Source organism: Rhinatrema bivittatum, chromosome 4 (assembly GCF_901001135.1).
Source record: "Rhinatrema bivittatum chromosome 4, aRhiBiv1.1, whole genome shotgun sequence".
NCBI classification, from domain to species: Eukaryota; Metazoa; Chordata; class Amphibia; order Gymnophiona; family Rhinatrematidae; genus Rhinatrema; species Rhinatrema bivittatum.
Window position 1 is genome coordinate 382,782,958 of NC_042618.1, and position 14,848 is coordinate 382,797,805.

Below are 14,848 nucleotides of genomic sequence, written 5' to 3' on the forward strand. Positions count from 1 at the left end.
ATATTGACCAGAGAAGCAATTTGTCACAAAGGCCATGAGATTCAGGAGAAGAACGTAATTCTTTTGAGGAGCAAGAAAGTCAAAGCATGAAACAGCAGGATCATCAGGAACAATATGTTCACCCCCAATGAAGGTTTGAAGATCCACTGTTTGGTGCAGTCTATAGGCAGTCAGATTCAACAATTTTATCAAGAGTGGATCCAGATAACCTCAAACCAGTGGGTCTTGGAAGTTATTCAGAAGCAATATGCATTGGAATTAGCAAATCAAATTCAGAAGCTTATATGGTCTTGCCATGTGGAATGCCCACAAAAGAAATGGCAATCTAAACCGCACTAAACAAGCTGTTTATATTATATATAAGTACAGAAGATTTGCCATACTGGGTCAGACCAAAGGCCCATCAAATCTAGTATCCTGTTTCCAACAGTGGCCAATCCAGGGCCCAAGTACTTGGCAGGATCCCAAGATGTAGGTAGATTCCATGCTGCTTATTCCAGGGATAAGAAGTGGATTTCTGCAATTCCACGTTAATAATGGTTTATGGATTTTTCCTCCAGGAACTTGTCTATACTATTTTTAAACACAGCTATACTAAACTTTTTCACCACCTCCTCAGAACCCGAATTCCAGAGCTTAATTATGCATTGAATTAAAAATATATATTTTCTCTTATTAGTTCTAAATGTATCACCTAGTAACTTCACTGTGGGGCGGATTTTAAAAGCCCTGCTCGCGTAAATCCGCCCGGATTTACACGAGCAGGGCCTTGCGCACCGGCGCGCCTATTTTCCATAGGCCTGCCGGCGCGCGCAGAGCCCCGGGACTCGCGTAAGTCCCGGGGTTTTTCGAGGGGGCGTGTCAGGGGCGGGGCCGATCGGCGCAGTGTTTTGGGGCGGGACACGGCGTTTCTGGGGCGGGCCCGGGGGGCATGGCCGCGCCCTCCGGAACCGCCCCCGGGTCGCGTCTCGGCGCGCTAGCGGTCCGCTGGCGCGCGGGGATTTACTTCTCCCTCCAGGAGGCGTAAATCCCCCGACAAAGGTAGGGGGGGGTTTAGACAGGGCCGGGGGGGTGGGTTAGGTAGAGGAAGGGAGGGGAAGGTGAGGGGAGGGCGAAAGAGAATTCCCTCCGAGGCAGGCTGCGCGGCTTGGCGCACACCGGCTACACGAAATCGGCAGCCTTGCGCGCGCCGATCCAGGATTTTAGCGGATACGCGCGGATCTACTAAAATCCAGCGTACTTTTGTTTGTGCCTGATGCGCCAACAAAAGTACGCGAAGGCGCACTTTTTAAAAATCTACCCCTGTGTGTCTTTGTACTCTTTGAAAGAGTAAACAACCGATTAACGTTTACTCTTCCACTCTACTCATTCTTTTATAGATCTCCATTATATCTCCTCCAAGCTGAAGAATCCTAACCTCTTTAGTTTTTCATCATAGGGGAATCATTCCATCTTTTATCATTTTGGTTGCCCTTCTCTGTACCTTTTCTAAATCTGATATATCTTTTTTGAGATGTGCTGAAAAGGACTGCACACAATGCTCTTCAAACAGGCCTTCACCTAACCCCCCCCCCCCCCTCATAATTTCATTGTTTCCTCCTCGCTCCTTTGAAACTCTGTCGAATTATCCAGTATACCCCAGCTAGTTCACCCCTCCTCTCCCCTTCCCCCCTCTATTATTCCCAGTCACCTTTTTATGCCAGGTGTTCTCCTGTGCACTTTGCCTCCCTCTCCCGGCTTAAGCCCTACCTTTATCACTAGTCACTATCTCACAATGCTACCCACTTTTAACTCTCCTGTCACAACTTTACTCTCTGTAAAACTTAAACTGTTAATAACCTAATTATTCATGACTGCCTTATACCAACGCTTAATTTGTAACTAGTTCGCTGTATTGCCTATTGTTTTACTTGCTCATGTTTATCATGGTTACCTTTATTAACGTTCACCTTGTAACTCGTTCTATGTAAAGCTTGTTGCTATGTTCAGTTATCTGTGAACCGGGATGATGTTCCCAACATATCCCGGTATATAAAAACACTTAAATAAATAAATAAAAATAAAATAAATACTGAAGATGAGGTCACACCATGGAGCGATACAGAGGCATTATGATATTCTCTCTCCATTCCTTTCCTAATAATTCCTAGATTCTATTTGCTTTCTTGGCTAATGCTGCACACTAAGCAGAAGATTTCAATGTATTATCAACGATGACTTCTAAATCCTTTTCCTGAATGGCGACTCCTATTGTGGAACCTTGTATTGTGTAGCTATAATTTGGGTAATTCATCAATAAGTGCATCATTTTGCACTTATCCACATTAAATTTAATTTGTCATTTACATGCCCAGTATTCCTAGTTTTGCAAGGTCCTCTTGCAGTTTTTCACAATCCTCTTATGATTTAACAACTTCAAATAATTTTGTGTCATCGGAAAATTTGATCACCTCATTCGTTGCTCCCATTTGTTGTGAGCAATGTACTTGTGAGCCCCTCTTGCCGTGGTGAAATTGATGCAACCTCCGGGGCAGGGCCCTAAGGTCTGTACTGACAGCAGGTAAATGAGTCTTTGCATGGGCCAGACTAAGAGAAGGTCCCAGAAATCTTTAACTACAGAGTAAGTCAAAGGGCAGGCTAGGCTGAAGATGAAACAAGGCTAAAGACGGGTTGAAGACAGGCTTGGACGAAGGCAGGTTGAAGACTGTGATTGATGCTGAAGATGAAGACACACTAAAGGCTGTGGCCAAAGATGAAGACAGACTGAAGGCTTTAGCCGAGGCTGAAGACAGAGAAAGACTGAAGGCTGTGGCCAAGGATGAAGACGGAAACAGACTGAAGGCTATGGCTGTAGCTGTAGCTAAAGAGAAGGCTGTGGCTGAAGACAAGACAGATGACCTTAACTGAGGCAATGAAGGAATGTCGGAAGAGCCCTTTTATAGGGTGAAGAGTCATGATTTTATACAAGGACACCACGGGCTTTTCCCATCACAGGTCCTTTAAAAAAGTTGACTTTAGGCGCACTTGCACCTAGAGGAAAGTCCAGGGGCAGTGATCTTGGCGCGTGTACAGTTCGGCAGCATACCCACCTGACAAGGCTCACTGGCCTGAGGATAAGAGTAGCCTCTCGCAGGGCCATCCCATGGGTGGAAAAACATAACAGTACCCCCTCCCCAAGCCTCTTACCTTCAGCTTCTAGGGAGACAACAAAGTACATCTTTACCATCTGGGAACTTGGAGAGTTCGGCATGACATCTAGGGATTCTTTGTTTTCTAGAGTGAACTGGAGCACATCCACTGATTAATCCTGTTCTACAGACAAGGATCCTTCGAAGGGACAAGGATGTGATATAGGTTCCGAGATCATCATGTTGAATGAGGACAGCCCCGGCAGTCTTAGCAGTGGCTTCTACCTCTACGTCGACAGACTTCAGAAGTTTTGAGCGGTCAGCAGGATTGCAAGATGCTAAGGTCTCTGGTCGTGTCTCAGAACACAAGCTGGAACAGGATGTATAGTGGAGCAGCAGATTTGATACTTCAGGCAAGGTGGTCCAGAGCAGAGCACCCGGAGATAAGAATGAGGCAGCATAATGCTCCTGACAGGATGGATCCCATTGGGTGATCTTTAAGGTGCTCCAGTCAATAGATGGTTGGTGGAGTCTAAGCCAGAGTAATCCAGGTACAAGGGGGCTGAATGCCTTAGGTAGCACATAGAACTGAAAGTTTCTTGGTGGGACCCAATCTGCATAGTGATGGGCAAGGTGATACCGCATAAGGGTTCACCATAGACAGGAGAAATAACTCAAGGAGTGGTCAAGCTCGTAATAGGACATACACACTGATGAAACAGTGATTTCTGAATAAAACTGCCCCCGGTTCTGGAATCTTCTATGGCTTTATTTTGAACTGAGTGTTTTCCAAAGGTGAGGTACACCAGTATCATCAGTTGTGGGGAGGACACAGGATAGTGAAAAACTGTTCTCCCAACTAGACTTCTCCTTACAGACAAAGGTTAACAAAATATCCTTGTGCTACACAGTAGAGGCAAAGATTATGCAGTCTTTGCCTCTGTTTTTCATCTACTGAGAGTCACATACTACCTAATTGCATGGGTTCCTAGATGGCAACAAACCTCACTGGCTCTGGAGGGGACTCCAGGGGGTTCAGAGGCTTAGGGGCCATAGGAATGGTCTGATGGGAGACCTTCCTCTCTTGAGCTTTTCCTGAAATCTCAGATCTATTTGAATAGCCAAGGCAATAAGTACTTTTAAGGACGGGGGAAAGTCCAGAGCTGCTAGTTCATCTTTTATTCTCCTAGATAATCCGTGCTAAAAAATGGTGGTTTGGCTATCTTCATCCCAACTGAGTTCAGAAGCCAAGGAACAAAATTCCACTGCATACTCACTAACTGAGCGGATGCCTTGATGAATACAAAAAAGTTTGATGGCAGCAGATGAGAGACTGCCTGGGTTAGTCAAAAATCAAGCAAAACTGTTGTGTGAAGTTAAATTCCTGAGAAGTAGGTCATCTTGTTCCAGCAAGGGAGAGGTCAAAGTGAGAGTGGGACCATCCAACAAGGATATATGTAATCTTGACATGATCAGAAAAAAACCAAGATGGCTGTTACTTGAAATGCATCTTGCAAGCATTGAGGAACCTTCTGCACCCCTTGGAGTCATCACTATACCTTGGAGGTGGTGGGAGCTGAATCATGGATTCCATGGTCCGGATGGGTGCTGGCGCAGGGTTCACCAAAGCTGGTACTAGAACAGGGCCAGGACGTTGGGTTTGTATCATATCTAAGTGCTGAGACAAAATTCTAGTAAACCATTTAAATGATCCATTTGCTGCTGAGCCTGTTGCATGAACCTGTTCAGGAGACCATTTAATTCAGTTTTTTGCTCCTGCATCTGGATGGCCAAGGCAATGATAGCCTGTCACAGAGACACGTTCACTGAGCTCATGGCCTCAGCAACCTGTTGCGAGTGACATAAGTGTGAGCCCCTCTTGCATTGGCGCAATTGACGCAACCTCAGGGGCTGCGCCGACAGTGGACAAACGTGTCTTTGCACAGGCCAGACTATGAAAAGGTCCAGAAATTTGTAACTACAGAGAGAGCTGAAGGGCAAGCTAGGCTGAAGATGAAACAAGGCTGAAGACAGACTTGGATGAAGGCAGGCATAAAACTGTGCATGAAGCTGAAAATGAAGACAGACTGAAGGCTGTGGCTGAGGCTTAAGACAGAGACAGACTGAAGGCTATGGCCAAGGATGAAGACAGAGACAGACTGAATACTGTGGCCGAAGCTGAAGACAGAGACAGAATGAAGGCTGTGGGCGAGACTAAAGACAAGGCTGCGACTGAAGCTGAAGACAAGACAGATGACCTTTACAAGGCAATGATGGAATGTCAGAAGAACCCTTTTATAGGGAGAAGAGTCATGATGTTATCCAAGGGCGCTGTGGACTTTTCTAACCCTGGGCCCTATAAAGAAGTTGACTTTGGACATGCACGCACTTAGAGGAAAATCCAGCGGTGGTAATCCTAGGATGTGTGCAGTTTGACGATGATCCTGGCATGGTAAGGCCTGCCAGCCTAAGGGTAAGTGCAGCCGCTTGTGGGGCCATCCCACTCACAGAAAAACGTAACACCATTTCCAGGTTATTTATAAATAAATGATCTGCAAATGTCCAGGCAAGGGTAGGAGGTAGGCAGCAAGCTATGTGCCCCTGGGTGTAAGCTAAAGTATCCGTTCCGCCCAGGGGTTACATAGATATAGATAGATGTACATATTTAGATATTCTCTTTAGTATTTATTTAAAATCAATATATAACTCACATACATTATATAGTTTTTAGCGGTTTACAATATACATACATAGTTAAAAACATTGAAAAATCAACAGTAATACAGATAATTCTGCATAGAGATATTTACATCTGCAAGAAATTAGAATTTGTTAAATAACTTCAAAAGCTTCCCTGAATAAATGTGCTTTCAATGTTTTGGTACAGGAAATCACAAGCAACTGCTCTGGGAGGGAGTTCCACATTTCAGCTGCAGCCACAGAGAATGCTCTCGCTCTCTCTCTCTCTGGTTGTGCCCAACTTTGCTACTTTAACGATATCTCTAACAGATTTTTATTTACTGAGCATAATACACGACTTGGTTTAGAAATTTTTAAAGTGGAATTGAACCAAGGGATGGAATCATTCTGCATTAATTCGTGAATAATTCATATTATATTATATTGTATTCTAAATTCTATGGGACACCAGGTGTAATGTTTGATGCATACTGTTTCTTGTAAATAAAAAGGCTGCTGAGTTCTGGACAATTTAAACGGCTTATTGTATTGGCAGGTAAACCCAAGAAAATGGCATGGCATTGCAATAATCTAATCTGTTCAAAATCAGTGCTTCTAGCACTGTACAGAAGTCTTGGGGTTCTAACAGAGGTTTTACATTTTTTAATAAATGTAGTTTGAAAAACAAAATTTTTCACTATATTATTTATATGTGGTTTAATTGATAAAAGTATTATCTAGAACAGTGGTTCTCAACATTTTTTCTGTCGGGACACACCTGACAGATGGTTCTCACATGCATGACACACTGAACACATGATCATCACGGGGCTAGATGTAAAAGTACAGTTTGCATCCTTGGGAACCCCCCTGACCCACAATAATGGATGTAAAGCAGAATTACGACATTCTCCATACAACTCACCCTACAAAAATGATATTTTGGTTCTGGTATCATCTCAGTAACAGCAACTCAAACTCCTTCTACTACCAGGCTCAATAGCCCTACTTATGAAAAGACAGCAGTTTACCACCAATGCATGTCCTCTTGAGAAAACACAACAAATACAAATGCTTACATGCTAGTAAAATATCTCCCCTTAGTAACACACACAAAACCGACCTAACATATTCCCAGGATCTGCAGTAATGCACATAAACTAATCCGCACACAGTTACACCTGTATTATGGAATACACTCAAACAGGAGCTACCCTATCTATGAAAAGGCAACACTACAAATATTAAATCAGGCCCTAAACACCAATGCACCTCCAATTAGGAAAACAGAACTAGCATGCAGCTATAGATCCCCACACAGAAATAATTATAAAACTATACTAATAAGCAGAATAAATGTTTCAAAACAGCTATGAACAGAATAACCTCCAACAATTAAAAACTCATAAAAACTATTAAAAATTCTCCAAACACCAATAAAATATTTCAAAAAAGCAGACACATCACATAATATTAAATAATTAAAATGGCAGTCAATCAAGAAAGATAAACTTAAAAAGCCACCTTTACTTACCCCCTCCAGCAGCTCTCCTACTCCTGTCCTCTTCCGTGCAGGCCGTAGCACACACCAGAAACAGCAGTAGTGGCTAAGCTCTATACTCATGGTCCTCTTCCTTAGGGTCCATGACCAGTCTCTTTGTCTCTCGCACACACCATACCAGTCACACCCCCATGACCAGTTTCTGTCTCTCACACCCCAATCATCTCATCTCCCAACCAGTCTTTGACACATACACCAGTCACCTTCCTGAACAGTTTCTCTCATGCCATACACACACACACGGGCTTCCCACTCCCATGTTCTATCTTACATATATGGGCTTCTCACTCCCATATTGTGTCTCACACACACCCAGGTTTCTCACTCCCATGCTCACTCTCTCCACATGCACAGGCTTCTCATTCCCATAATCACTTTCTCTCTCTTACACACACACGCACCAGTCTCTCTCTCTCATACACCGTCACCTTACCAACCAGTCTCTCTCTCATGCATGCACACACTAAGGTTTCCCACTCCCATGCTCTCTCTCACATATACAGGCTTCTCACTCCCATGCTTTCTTTCACACACACCCCCACAACACAAGGCTTCTTACTCCCATGCTTTCTCACATACCCAGATTTCTCACTTCCATGCTTTTTCTCTCTCACACACACACACTCCAGTCAATTCTCTGACCAGTCACTTTTATTGTCTCTCACATATACACACATCACCTCTCTGACCAGTTCCTCTCAATCACACACATGCTCTCTCTCACACACTTACACACATGCTCTCAATCAAATACATGCTCTCAATTACACACATACTCTCAATCAAATACAGGCTGGCTGTCTTCTCTCTCTCTCACTCACTTCCTCCCCCCCCCCCCCCCCCAAGGCACAAATGGTGGCTGCAGCAGCCTCCTCCAGTCCCTGCAGGCCAAGAAAGAAGAATCCCATCGGCCGTGGGAGGCTTATACTGCTGTCTCCTTTGCCGATTGCCGGCTGCTTCGATTGCTCAGGGCCACGCTACTGCTCGGGGGCCGATACTGCTGCTGCCACCACCACTTTTCCACGTGGCACAGCTCTTTCTCCTTCCCGCGCACTGCACTATGTATCACTTCCTGTTCCGGGGCAGGCGCGGGAAGAAGAAAAGTCCAGCCGCAGGAGCCACAGCTTCCTTTAACACCGCTGCCATTCCCATTGGGCTTGAATGTGCTGTTAGCCTGGGGGCAACAGCAGCAGAGAAGGAAGAACAGCGGGGAGACCGGGAGCACGCAACACACCTGCCGGTGCTTGGCAACACACTGGTGTGTCGCGAAGCGCTGATCTAGAACAATGCCTAGATTGCATGCTTGCTGTTTAATTGGTTTGCATTGACCTTTGAATGAGAATGATGTTGGAAAGTTGTTTTGTAAATGGTTACATGTTGAGAGTATCAGAATTTTATCTATGTTCAACAAAAGTTTGTTATGAGAAAGCCATGTATATATTAGGGTAAATATTCAGCTGCTGAGTGGCTAGTTAAGTTAGCCATATACACATATCCGGCAACCGCACCACTGAATATATCCAGATAAGTTAGTTAACCAGATATGTAGTTAATTTTAGACCTGCCCTATGGCACATCTAGTGTTAGCCTGTTAGCTTAACTGGCTAACTCCACTCCTCCCCCGAACACCTACCTTCCTGTCCCATGAATGTTCCCAACTTACCTGGATAAATTGTAACCAGATAATTCATTATCTGGCAGCAATTTATCCAAATAAGCCATTTAAATACCTACTCCATTGTATTTAAGTATATGTTTAGTGAACTGAGAGTGAAAAACCAAGAATTTTGATACAGAAAGAAAAACAAATGTCATCAGCATAAATACGATAATTTATGCCACAACCAGAGAGTATTTTGTATAGTGATGCGAGATATATGTTAAACAGTTTACAGATAAAGTAGATCCCTGAGGCACACAAGAGCTTAACGAGTACCTATCCAAATAAGCTTTAACAATCTTGATTTGAAAAGATCTTTCTGATAAGTATGAGATGAACTAGTCTAATACAATACCTTTGCCCAAAGATAATAATCAGAGTAGGAGAAGCTTGTGATCCAGTCAGTGTATTGAATGTGGCAGTGATGTCCAGTTGGTGCAGTTGTATTATCTGCAATTAACTCTTCTGTATTATCTAATTTTATTTATACTCTATTATAATCATCTTATTGCTCAAATAAACCTATAATAAAGTACCTAGAACCGTAATGTACTGAGTCAGAGTGTGCGCATGAGTATTTGTGTGACGAATAAGCTCCGCCCCTAGTATAATCCCAGCATGTGCATTTGTGTGGGATAAACTCCTGGATAATCCTGTGAGCCCCTGGGGAGCTCCCAGTGAGTGTGGTCTGGGCCATTATGTGTTTTTTAAACACATGTAGAGCCCCCTCTGCAAAACAAATTGCATTTTAGTACATAAGCCTCTACATGAAAAGAAGAATGCAAGAAAGACCCAGGCTAACCACTTCTGGTGGCAGACAAGCATACTTGGATGCCAGTTCCAGTTCACCGAGACCTATGCCAAATTTGGTTCACCTGCTATTTTTATAATCAGCTTTTTTTTTTTTTTTTTTTTTTTTTTTTTTTAAAGTCGATCATCACAGTTAAATGTTCCAAAACAAAAAGTTTGGCCACTTTTATATAGTGCTAGATATGAGGAATAGAATTGAATGTAGTATACAAATATATCTCAAAATGCTTTGCAATCACACAGTACACTTGAACAGGTTAAGCTAGTATTTATCATAGGTAGAGGACAAAGATTCAGGCAGAAGATTCAGTAGCAGAGAAACATCTGCCACCATGAGCCCCATGCTGATTTTAGGATAAAATGTACAACAGCTTTCTTCTAGGAGGGGAAATCCTCCCTCAGCATGGTACATTCTTGAAACTGCGGGGGTATCGAGTCTAAGTAAAAACTTGAACAATTAAAATATCTTATTTTTACGAGAAGAGAATATTAATAACTTCTCCACCAGAATGACTAACAATGAAGTAATTAACATGAACTCGAACTAATATTGCAGTCACTTTTCGCACTCACTTTTATCTGTCTGTAGATTGAAAAGGTATCAATACAAAACCCCAAGATTAATATTAAACTTCAATGAGAGAAAACAAAAACAGAAACAACTGTCGCTGAAACAAACGTATTTCTGCAGTCCCAGAGCCATAACGTTTTGAAAACATAACAGACAATATGAATACACGGAATTACCACTGTAAGATCTAAAATATGAACTAAATTTTTCATAGACTTTTAACGGAAACTGGCTGCCTCAATGTTTCACATCCTCACCTTAACGGATAAAAAGACAAGACAAATATGGAAATAAAAAACTTCCCCTTGCGAGCAATTACAGTGGAGGCTGCACGTTAAAAATTACAACTGAAAAAAAATGAAGGTTCGGGATTTTAAAGCACGAATCGGCATCACTAATTGAACGTAGACATTCCTCCTCCCGTCTGCCATTAAACAATCCTGTCGCCATGGATACGCAGACAACTTCCGTGTCCGTTCACGTGACCGCAGCACCTCGCGCACCCACATGCTCTCATATACTGAATTCGGTTGGCGTGTGTGCACAGTGCCTCCAATTACGAGGGTTCGCCCATTGTTAGTTTACGGTTCCCAGTAGTTCAGCTTTTCCCGGTAACCTGCTGTATTACAGGGCGGCAGGTCATGGCTATCCGTTGAAATCCAGCAGCATGTCAGGATCTTAAAAAAAACTTCCCAAAGGTGAGAAGGTCAAGGCAATCTGTTGCCTGAGGTGAGGGTTGAGATAGCTTTCCCCTTCCACCCCACCCCCTCAAGTAAGTAGTGAGGTCGGTGTCTCTGTAGCTTGGCACGTTCGGTGATTTCAAACGCTGTGGAAGGGAGAAAGCAGGGGTCAGCGTTCCCAGAGGGTGTCACTGATAATATTTCTAGGAAGCTGACAACCCTGCCACACTCCCAGGAAAATTACCTGCCTCCCACCTTGTCCCCGGCATTCTCCGCTGCAGAAGTAGGAGATGGATGAATGGTGGAGGACTATGTGTGGCAAACTCTTCAGGCCGGTTGAAGGGCATTTGGTACCCTAGGTGAACTTTACAGACATGTAACGCTACCCCACCCTTACTACATGCAATTAAAAGTTCTGCATTTAAAATACCGGTAATCAATTTTACATGAAAAAGGACATTGAAAGTATAGTCTTCTGAGATCAAAATTATCACAATAAATACATTTGAAGTTCATATGGTGTTAGGTATATTATAATACGGATGTGGGCTTTGGCCTCAGAAAGCCCAGAGGAACTGAATTACAATTTCAATATAGTAAACCTCCCATACTAAAAAGAAAACTAACTGCAAGTATTCAAAACAGTAAAAATCTTAACTATAAAAAAGCAATTTTGCAAATATTATACCAGGTCCTAAATACCAATACACCTCCTCTTAGGAAAACAGAACAAGCCAGGCTGCTTTAGATCCCTACATATAAACTACACACTAGCCAAATATCTCACCTCTGTCACACATTTATTTATTTAAAGCTTTTTTTTTTATACCGGCATTCATGATACAATCACATCATGCTGGTTCACAGGAAATAGGGGGAGTGATAACTCTGAACAATAAACAGGTGTTGAGAGGCAAAGAAGTAAGTTACAATAAAACAGGGGAAGTTGGAACTAGGAGAAGAAGAAGAGTAGAAGGAATAATTTAGGCAGTAACAATGAGAGGAATAAATTACATAGTGTTGAAGGGAAACACATGCAGAACCCAGACAAAGCCTCACCAAATACAGAATAAAGAGACCATAAAGTGTAAACAGAAACATGTAGACAAAAACTGAACTGGAAACCATAACAATCCAGACTGTATGCTGTGCAAAAATGGAAAAACAGAAATACTATTCCTCAAAACAATAAAACCAAGGAATATAAATCATAATAGTAAAAACATACTAATAAGAAATATTTCAAGAACAGCTGATGAATAGAATATCAGCTATTAAAAACTCATACAAAAATTATAAAATATTTCCCAAACGTCAATAAAATATGTATACATCAAATAACACCCAATAATTAAAACAAAGATTTAAAAAATCCCGACTGTCAATGCCTGGGAACTTAATTACCAGTATCCTGAGACTGCCGTAGATTAGTGTGTTGCGTACGGCATGAGCGTGAGCCCCTCTTGTTGTGGCACAATTAACACAATCTCGTGGGCTAAGACCCAAGGTTTGTGCTGCTGGTGGGCGAATGCATGGGGCAGGCTAGGATAAGGGCCAGGAGTGAATATCTATGGTCAGATCCAAAGAGCAGGCAGGACTAAAGATGTGGCTGAAGACTGCTCAGACAAGGGCTTAAGATGAAAACAAGGCAGGCTGAGGCTGAAGAAAAAGCAGACTGGAAACAAGGCTTGAACGAAGGCAAGGGACCTGTTGCTGAGGCAGTTCTGTGTTGCCCGACTGGGGTTTAAATATTTATTTGATGAGTTTTATATACCGTTATTCGGTTGAGCCATCATAACAAAAGTACAAAAGTGTACAATATCTTGTAACTGAGCATTAGTGAGAACAGTAAACAGATTCTTAACAAATGTGTAGTAGTATAGAGACATTTGAACCATTGAACAGTATTAGCAAATGGATATCAAGTCCAGAATGAGATAAAATTTGGGTAGAGGGGGAGGGGAAGTAGGAATAGGGAATAGGGGTGAAATAAGGGGTAAGCAATTGGGGGTTCAGTTGAAAGTATGATTGGATGGTTGAAAGTCAGTGAGGAACTTGCGGAATAATATTGTTTTTAAGTCCTTTTTGAATGTTTTTAGGTCGTGTTGAATTCGTAAGAATTTAGGTAGGGTATTCCACATTTTGGGTGAGGCAATTGAGAAGGCTCTTTCTCTTGTGGTTGCTAGATGTGCATCCTTGACACCTTGTGATATCAGCAAGAGGTGCCTTCATAGCTCAGCATGCATACCTAGGATCAGGGCAGAAGCAGTAGAGTTTCCCTGCTGCAACAAGTGTCTGAGCATGGCTGGAGGCATTTGGGTGAGTGTAGCTGCTCGCGGGACTATCCTATGAGCGGTAAAAGTAACAGTGTTGGGGGCAAGGAGGGGTATTTTCCTCCTCTCATATATAACGTTCATTTTCTCTCTCTCTCTCTCTCACACACACACACTCACATGTTATCACACATGGTCTTTCACACAGATGCTCTCTCACACATACACAGTTGCAGTCATGCTTTCACAGTTACACACGCGCACATGTGTGTGAGCCCTTAGTGCTGTGGCATAATTGATGCAGCCTCAAGGGCGAACCCCTGTGGCTTATGCTGGTAGCTGGTGAACGTGCCCTGTAGCGGAACAGTCTGGAGCTTCACTTTTACCAGCCTTCTCCCCTACAGTTTGAGCCCTTGGGAACTGGCAGCAGACAGGATTTAGGTGGGTCTCTAGGGCAGTGGTGATAACCAGAGTCCAGAGACACACCAGAATCAGGACATGCAGAAGACTTGCAGAGTCAGATACAGGCCAAGGTCAGGACAGGTCGCGAGGAAGAATAGTCAGGTCCAGGCAAGAGGTCAGATCTGGGCGATAGGCAAACATGAACAGGTCTAGGGAAAAGGTCAGATCCAGTCAGGTCCAGGCAAGAGGTCAGATCTGGGCGATAGGCAAACTTGATCAGGTCCAGGCAAGAGATCAGATCCAGAGAGGCAAGCTAAGGATAGGCGAAGACCCACAAAGTACTGGATGAGACGAGTAATGGAGACGAGGCAAGGCTGGGCGCAGGAATCGGGAATGCTGGCAACATGCACAGCTAGGCAGGAGAACTATTGCTGAGGCATCACTTCTCCACAGAGGATTTTTATTTAGTGAGGAGCCTGTCGTGTCATAAGGGAGTACTGTGGCTGAGTTCCCACTGAGGCCCCTTTAAGAATGTGTGAGCTGTGCGTGCACATGCCTAAGGGAGGTCGAGGGGAGCAACGGCCATGGGCGTCTCAGACTGCATGGAGCAGCGTCTACATCGGCAGCATCCCCACTGCATGGGAACCCGAAGCAGTTGCACTCCTGATGGCGTCATGCAAGCCGCAAAGAAGTTGCCAGTGTCTTGGGGTGAGTGCTGTGACTCACAGAGTCCTCCTGCAAGCTGCTAATCCTAACACACACACATGCATGCTTTCACACATAGATGCTTTCATATGGTCTTCCACACATATGCATGCTCTTTCACATATATATACATGGTCACACATGCTCTTTCACAAACTTACATTACATAGATGCTTTCATATGTATGCTCTCGTGTATACACAGATACTATCATATTATGCTTTTTCACACACATATATGCAGTCTTACAAAAACACACACACACTCTCCCTCTACCTAACTCACAAGTGTCTTTACCTTTTGACTGTGGGTTCAATGACCTCAGCAGGCAACCGGCGGCCTCATTTTCTTCTGCTGCTGGCAGCCGCTAGGCCTTCTC

General features: G+C 43.4%; 1 protein-coding gene across 1 annotated transcript in view; it reads right to left on the minus strand.

The window, feature by feature from the left end:
• The window catches only part of DNAH12 (dynein axonemal heavy chain 12), a 1,160,754-nt gene extending 1,149,936 nt beyond the window's left edge, over positions 1–10,818 (minus strand). Inside the window, 1 exon segment of the mRNA XM_029600929.1 lies at positions 10,667–10,818. The gene's annotated coding sequence lies outside the window, so the exon portion shown is untranslated.
• Between the last annotated feature and the right edge of the window lie 4,030 nt (positions 10,819–14,848).